Source organism: Labeo rohita, unplaced genomic scaffold, assembly GCF_022985175.1.
Source record: "Labeo rohita strain BAU-BD-2019 unplaced genomic scaffold, IGBB_LRoh.1.0 scaffold_1146, whole genome shotgun sequence".
NCBI classification, from domain to species: domain Eukaryota; kingdom Metazoa; phylum Chordata; class Actinopteri; order Cypriniformes; family Cyprinidae; genus Labeo; species Labeo rohita.
This window is the reverse complement of record NW_026127281.1, coordinates 17,158-25,473: the sequence shown is the minus strand read 5'-3', so window position 1 is coordinate 25,473 and position 8,316 is coordinate 17,158. Positions and strand designations below refer to the sequence as shown.

Sequence of the window (8,316 nt, the reverse complement as noted above, 5' to 3'; positions counted from 1 at the left end):
AGAAAAAAAACAGCATGAAATGTAATTTAACAGTAATAAACTGTAATTAATTTACGGCAACACACTGTAGAAAAACAGTAACATGCTGGCAACCAGAGCTGCCAGTTGATTACTGTTAATTCAAGAAAAAACAGTAATATACTGTAAAACATAACAGTCAGATTTACCAAGCAAATCAAGTTATTTTCACTAAAATATTAGTGAATGTTCATAGAAAAACAATTATGGAAAGTCATTAACTGGTAAGGAGAGTAAATATTTGATTGTGCCTAACTGATGTGTTTTTGTACAAGAGAGATGTGTTAGTTTAATTTAGTTTTGTGGGTCTCCATTGTGCTGGAGAGTAGAGCTTGTGCTTCAGACAATGATGAGCCACAAACACTGATGTTTTGCTGCTTTATTTAAAGACAGTAATTGTGGAACTGCTGATATAGTGACAATCTCTTTAAGCACTTTATTACACAAATTTGTGCTTTTGTTAATGACAGTCTATAAAGATTTGAGTAAAAGTCGATTGCTTCTTTATTACACAAGTGTTTGTGGGTTTATATTAAGAAATATTGTTCTTAATGGACTCAAATTAAAAAAGTTCACTGTATTAACACCATATAAACAATAGTTTTTTTAAAACTCAAATGGTTTGAATCAATCGGTTTCCAAAATAAAATGAGTTACCACATGGTATAATAACGGTAACATACTGTAAAAATGAAGAGCTGTAAATTAACGATAGAGAGCTATAAAATAACAGTATAATGCTGGCAACCACAGCTGCCAGTAAATTACTGTTATTTTACAGTGCAATTTTTTACAGTGTAGGTTTGTATTTCTCTACTGCGGCTTTCCATGTTTCTGTCAGCTCCTCCTGATTTGAGAAAGTTAGTCAGTTACTGGTCTGTTTTTGTGACTGTTTTGTGGCCATAAGAATTTAAATAATCATGTTTGTAATCATATTTGGACTGACTCTTTGTGCTTCTATGCCACTTCTCAAATACTATTTGAATATTTGTTAAACACTAGACCAATGTGTTTTTTTTTTTCAGTTTCTGTCCAACCTTTGATTTGTTTTTCTCAGTCAGTCGAGCTTCTCCAACAAACTTTGGCAGTTTTCTTCTAACGATCTTATTCAAGATGTCTCAAGCTTCCTGCAGGTTTTCAGCAGTGGAGGAAGCGATCTGCTCAAAGATCTCATCTGACAGAAGACAGAAGATTCATTATTAAAACTAAATAGGGATTTTCCAGAATCATCTCATATGTAAATAATAGAAATCATTATTTTAATAATAGAAATATATTATTTTACATATACTATTTTGAGACACATAACCATGAATCCCCAAAACAGAATGTTATGTTACTTTGTTACTTTTCATTCGTTTCAATTCATTTAAATACATAAAGGATATTTGATATTTATTTAACATATTTAATTATTGCAGGTTTGCATCATATTCTAAGTTGCATTTCACTTTTTTTTTTATTATTATTCATTTTGAGGAATACTAAAGTTTTTTTTGTAAGTGAGATGAATTAATGCATGTTCACATTTAGTCTAGAACTGAAGTAACATCTTGCTCCCGATTTCTCTCAACATTGCGACAGGAGAGATTTCAACCAATAAATGGGAAAAAAGTAACTCAGATATTTTCTTGTAAATTAAAAAGTAATGCATTGCTTTACTAGTTACTTGAAATAAAGTTACCCTCAACACTGTATATTTTACTTTCAGCACATCTTTTATCTGACCTGTGAGTTTGCTGTAGTCGTCTACTGTCTTAATGGCCTCAGAAATCTTCAACATATCTTCAGGTTTTCCTTCGTGAAGGTCACGATCAGCTTGTATGAGTGCTTTTGCAAACCTAACAGAGAGACAAACATGGGAGTTAGTGTTTGTTTTAACATTCATAGAAAGTACAGCCACAAAGCTGAATTTGTATAATCTTCATAAAAGAAGAATTTGTTGATGCAGCATTTTAATATCATGGCAGCACAGACATGACATTCATTGTTTGGTATCTGCAGGTATGTGTTTTATATCCACATCTTCTTCTTGCACAGAGAAACTCACATGTCTTCAATGATGTTGGCAATCTTGTGCTGATAGGCCTGACGATGGAGAGTGTATCGGGTGCGAAACATGTCATAAACATTATCAGCCTCCTGTTAAACAGACAAACACCTGTGTGTCAGAGATCCCATAATGCAGTGCTCACATTAAATCTCACATTTTCGTCAAGCACGCAGAACATGGGTAAAGCCAGGGCCGCATTAAGACCTCAGGGGGCCCCGGGGCTATGACTTACTGCAGGGCCCCCCCATCACAGTAATTATATATATACTGATATATATAATGATGTATATAAATAATGATATATATATATATTCTTTAAATAGGATTTTTTGCATTAAAATTTCATAATTCAAAAAAAAAAAAAAAAATTGTAAGTAAACAGTCACGACTTACAATAGAACGAAAAAAAAACGTAATTCAGTGATTTAGTCAAGGACAGTGAGTGATTTCTTTCTAATGTTTGACACAAATGGTAACAGCATCTAGGCTGCTTTAGAGGAATAGTTCTCACAAATTCTGTTGTTGTTCTAAACCTGTATGAGTTTCCTTCTGCTGTTGAACGCAAAAAAATATAGTACTGGTAAACAAACAGTTGCTGGACCCCCCTTCATAGTATGAAAAAAAAAAACACTGTTGGAGTCAGTGGGGACCAGAAATGTTGAGGAGAACAAAGAAATTTTTACAGGTTTAGAGCAACTTGAGGGTGAGTATATGATGACAGTATTTTTATTTTTGGGTGAACTATCCCTTTAAAATCTCATCATATAATGACAAGGCCTACTACTACACATGCTTTACCTTACACTACGTTCATTTTTAAGACACAAATGACTGCGTTGATGAGGAGACAGGCATTTTGGCACGTAACTATGTGTATTTGAACGTTTAATTGCAAGGCGCGAAAAAGAAGTCAAATTTAGTCAGGCTGTACGAGCAGGTGCGCGCTGCGCGTATCAGGCTGAAATCATCTTAACGCGCGCATTTGCCAAAATTAATTCTGCCTTGCTGCTTAATGTCCTTGAACAGTTAAATTTGTTTTAAACCACAACGCTTCATATGCAATTAAATAAAAGGCTTAGCCAACATCATGACGCGCAAAATGATTTACATATTTCAGCCAGGTTCTCTCTCAACCCATAAGTGAATATACGTTGTTCAAACACAAAAAGCAATAGGCTATACATCCAGTAAGTTTATAATCAAACTAAACTTAAATCTGTGGGAACAGTGACGCTGTGTTTTTATCTGCTCCATGTGCCTGGTCCACTTGGTATTCCACAACTTTCACACCATCACCAGCTTTAGTAAAATAACCTAGATGGTGATGTGACTAACTCATGTTTTTCCCTCTCCTCATTTTTTCAGATAGCGCTCTTTGTTTTTAGAAAAGCTGACATTTTTATTTATCGAAGATAAATTTTATTGCGTACCATTTCCAGATTATGCCAGAACGAAGTGAAGAGAGGTGAATGCGGACATTAGGCGCAGCGATCATGGTGCACAGGTCGTTCAAAAGTAAAATATAGAATAAATGCATTGAATTTGTAAACCAAATTCAAACGCGAAGTTTTAATCTCTAATGGTAATGCATGGAATTTACGGAAAAGCTCCTAATAGCGCAAATATGTGGGGGGCGTGGTGGGGCTTTGGCTATCGTCGCTACCATGGCCTGTCAATCTACTCTACTCCACAGCCAATCACGGGCCCCCTCCTTGCTCGGAGTCAGCTCCTAGCCCAATGGTTAATGTGCCTTGGGTAAAGCACACGCAAATACACACAGACAATTCTAACATTGATCAATTTATTCATCATAAAACTGAAACACCCAAACAGAGAAAAAGTTGAACAGGTCACTTTAAACTGACTGTCAATCACCATAAAATTGGCATTTTTCCAAACATGTATGCACATGAAGATTCTGTTTTACTTGAATAGTCACACAGGAGTGAGTCCCCACAAGGATAATAAACCAGGCATAAGTGTGTGTGTGTGTGTGTGTGTGTGTGTGTGTGTGATCATTGAATCAGGCACCTTGTCTCTGAAGCAGATGTGTTTTCTTCCATTCACTTCACAGACTCGAGCAAACTTCAGCAAACGCTGATGGTCAAAGCTGTTTCGAATGCCCAGGTGATGACAGTCCCTGTGAAATGACCATTAAAAATGGGTACAGAAATGACAGGATCATTTGTAAACCAGCTTGTTCATAGATGCCTTGAGGTCACATTATCAAATGAACAAGACAAGGGTGAATTAATAATAATATTTATTAATAATAATAATACATGTTTTATTTCAGCTCCTCTGTAAAATTAGAACAAAAAACATTAATTAAAAGTTTTAGCCGTTAAGTTGTCATTGATCAATTCAGTTCATTGACTTTTCAATGTCTTGATACTCAAGGAAGCACTTCATTTAGAGGAATGGAATGAAAAGTAATTAAATCAAGTTAAACATATAGCATATCTTTACAAATGACCTAATAATATTGACCGTGCAAAATAGTCCCATTTGTCCACATCGATGCCGTTCTGTTTATTTGCTACAATCTCATACGGGAAGGATTTGTCTTCATCTCTGTCCTCGTATCTCCACTGAAAAAGATTTACATTAACATTTTCCACTAAAGACTGAAAATACATCAGTTTAATTAAACACATCTATAATGCACCTCTGAAGTTTTCGCTCCTTCGATTAACTCTTTAATGAAGGTGACGTCTTTATCATCCAATCCATGTTCTTTCAACACGTCTTCATTCTCAGCCTTCAGACTCTTCACAATGTCATCGAACATTAGAACTGACATCTGCTCATGCTGTTGGTTAAAACAGAAAGATCATAGATACATATGTGACTAGAGGAGTCAATGTGTGTAAGCGATCATGAAAGGCTTAAATATATGTTCATCTAAAATTTGCTTTCTACAATCTTATCAATCAGTTGTTGCAGCCTTAAAATTGTTCACCTTCCACTTTTCAGGGATGTCATCAGGCAGGCCTAAGAAGAAGAAGAAAAACAAAACTCTCAGGTGGTTTGTTCCAACAAACAGCTTGTCTGCACGTCCAGTGACACAAGAGTGAAACTTCCATGTCTACAGATCTTTCTGATTATATTTTATTTCACACAAGTACTTACCTTTGGATATTTTTATTTTTTTGGCTTCAGGAATAACCAGACCATCAAATACATGAGAAAGTGGACCATGACCTAAAACATAAAAAGGAAAAAAATGGGTTAACCCCATAAGAAATACAAAAACAGTATTTTTTTCTGTAAGAGAAAATAATAAGAGGAAAAATCACACATATTAATTGTTCAAGTAAGGCCAGTGAGGCCTAATAAAAGGTGCAGTTTTTTTTTTTTTTTTTGCTGGATGATTTCATGTTTCCATAAGCATTAGTGCTCCTCACCCAAGTCGTGACACAGACCAGCGATCTGAACACACAGGAAATCCCGTTCGGTAATATTGAGTTCTGGCTGATTGTCGTGAAGAACTTTCACCAGACAACGTGCTAAATACACCACACTAAAACACAACATTTTAGTTCACTAAACCTATAGCATTTGTACTGAGTAGACTGACTGATACAAAAAATAATCATCTTAAAATGTTCAATAAATGAATTCATTGGTATGATGTTTAGCCATGGCTTTCTACAGTTTCACAGAACTGAAGACTGAATAGAATATAATAAACCTTTGAATATAATAATATCTCACCCAAGAGAGTGTTCAAAGCGATTGTGAGAAGCGCCCGGATACACCAGATATGCTCCTCCCAGCTGTTTGATGCGTCTCAGTCTCTGAAACTGAGGAGTGTCAATGATCTTCACCAGCAGAGGGTGCAGCTCCATGTGTCCGTGAATGGGATCATTGAAGATCTACAAGACAAAAGATATCAGTTTGTTAAGTGTATTAACTTAAAACTAAATATAACTTAACCAACTGAGACAAGATGCCCTCTGGTTTAAGATAATAACTACACAGAAGACATAAAGATGCTGTTTTGAGATGCTGACCAGTATAATCGCTGCCACAGAGCACTGACCTCATCCCCATTGAACTAGATGAATGAGCTCCAGAAATCTCCAAAATCTTGTGGAAAACGTTCACAGAACAGTGGAAGCCATTATTCGGGGACCAACTCAATATTAACATTTGCATTTAAAATATATAAACTCAAAACTTTTGTTTTTGGCCCCATTTTTACAGTGTGAGCTATACAGTATAAAAAGTGTATTGCACCTGACTGTAAATCATTTGATCATAATTTATAGTGACACTGCATAATTACTGGAGGTTGTAAAACTGCTTTGAAATTTGGTATTGGAATATGTCCTATAAAAAAAATAAATAAATAAATAAATAAAAATTGACTAGCTCTCATAACTTTGATTTATCAAGTAAAAGTCATACCTTCACTTTTCTGATTCATCTTTTTTTATATACATCAAAAACTCTCACCATCTTTTGTGCCTTCAGATCCAGACATTTTCCTTCTTCTCAAGTATCTGATGATCATCTCCTGTGTACAGTAGTTGGAAATGATGATGATGATGATGGTAATGAGAATCTGTAGAACTGTGTCAATATTTTATAGACTGAGAAGCTCAGCCCACTGCATTATGTTATCAGGAAGGCTGTAAATCATGAGGGTGCGTCACAATAACTGGCATGTTTAATCATGCATTAAATACTGGCAATCATGTGCTAATTATATCATACTGGGGAAAAAATAAAAAAGAACATCAAAGCTTTGATTCAGTTAGTTAAATGTTTGATCTGTTGACATTGTTTTTCTTACGTTCATACAGACAAAATTATTTTTTTAGTCTGTTAAAGGTTAATGATTTTAAAAACAAAATATCCATATGATAACTTTAGATACAGTCTTTTCGATGACCGCAACGTGCAACTTTATGCTACTGTAGTAAGTGTCTAAACTGTAGTGACTACGCCACGCCAAAAGCACGGGGAAAACATCCTGAACCAAAAGTACACAGGTACGGTCTACTTCAAATAAGAGGTGTGACGTTACATACAAAAATATCCTTTATTAGAGTTAAAACATTATTGGCCAACCATCATAAAATTTACTTGACAATCAAGAATCCTTAAATCGAAGATCACAAACCGAACCAAAGAAAAACACAAGATAAAGAAAGATAAGGTATGTAAGGTATTGGGGTTCTAATGTAAGAAGCGGGCTCATATAGCAGCACCAGGCTTGCAAAAATAAGAAAAGAAACCCATGCCAATCAGAATCACACCCACAAAATGCACTGCAAATATGACACAATAATAATGACACAGCAATAGTGACAACCCCGGTGGAGTAATGCCTCACGGGGCAGCCAACAATCAGCCCGCTTCACATTTCCAAAACAAAGAAAACACACAAAGAGAAAAGTCACAATAGAAAACAAAGAACATAAATCAATTAATCAAAATGGCAAATAACAAACCATAAATGAGTAACAAGATACAAACATCAATAAATCACATTAAAGAAAAATCAATTAATTAAATGTCCATTTAACAAAACACAAATAGATAAAAAAAAAAAAAAAAAAAAAACTGGTTTGCGTAAGAACACTGATGCCACCCCGCAGGGACACTGATGGCACACCGCACTGAAACACAAAACTGTATCCCGTGTTAAAATAGAACCAGCTCCCGCAATACCCCAAAGCACAAGCATTAAACTTACCTGACAGTAAGCAGCACGTCGCACCAGATATCTCGGTAATCTGATGCGGCACTAAACGAAAACACATACCTCTGATATTCATGGCAACGGAGGAAAGGGGCGGGTTATCGACCATGGCAACCTCCCGGTCTCCTTCTTGAAGCCAACACTAAAACTGTGACTAAAATTGCAATTCATCGACTGGCCGCTAGAGACTGGCTGCAAAAGGTCAATCCCATAGATTCCCCATGTTAAAATGCCCAACTTTACGGCAGAAAAAAAAATGTTTACAGCCTGGTACAAAGTGTTTTTGGTCTATATAGCTAATTTTGCCCTTCATGTACAACTGTGTGGGGAGTGAATTTTTTTTATAACTCATCCGTTTAATTTATATTGAGCCTTAAAGTTCTGCATAATTTAGGGCGTGGCCACTTGAGTGACAGGTGGATTACCGCTGCTGTCACTACCGTCGTGCTAGGCAGGTGTAGTTTCAGCAACCAGCTCCACCCACGTCTCGTCTCTTTGCCCAGTTTCGATTATCTGGGAGTGACATGCAGTG

At 35.9% G+C, this 8,316-nt stretch overlaps 1 pseudogene; it reads right to left on the bottom strand.

The window, feature by feature from the left end:
- Positions 1-730: 730 nt before the first annotated feature.
- On the bottom strand, positions 731-7,921 carry LOC127157661 (deoxynucleoside triphosphate triphosphohydrolase SAMHD1-like; annotated as a pseudogene).
- Between the last annotated feature and the right edge of the window lie 395 nt (positions 7,922-8,316).